Consider the following 356-nt stretch of genomic DNA (forward strand, 5'->3'; position numbering starts at 1 on the left):
CCCCCCCCTTTTCCCCCTTTTATTTTATTTTTTTTAAAAATTTTTCCCAAAATTTTTTAAAAAATTTTTTTTTAAATTCCCCCTTTTTTTTTTTTTTCCCCCCAAACACCCCCCCCCAAATTTTTAAAATAATATTATTTTATATTTTATATATTATTATTTTTTATTACCCTTAAACTTTTTCTTTTACAAAACAACCCCCCCCCCCTTTTCCCCCCCTTTTTACCCCCAAAAAAAAATTTTTCCCTTCAAATCTTCCTTTCCCCAAAATTTTTTCCCCCTTTTTTACTCTTCCTTTTTTCCATTTGTTTTTGGGTTTTTTTTTTAAAAGTGGTGGGTTTGGGTTTTGGGGGGGG

The sequence above is a fragment of the Penaeus monodon genome, chromosome 30 (assembly GCF_015228065.2).
Source record: "Penaeus monodon isolate SGIC_2016 chromosome 30, NSTDA_Pmon_1, whole genome shotgun sequence".
Classification (NCBI taxonomy): domain Eukaryota; kingdom Metazoa; phylum Arthropoda; class Malacostraca; order Decapoda; family Penaeidae; genus Penaeus; species Penaeus monodon.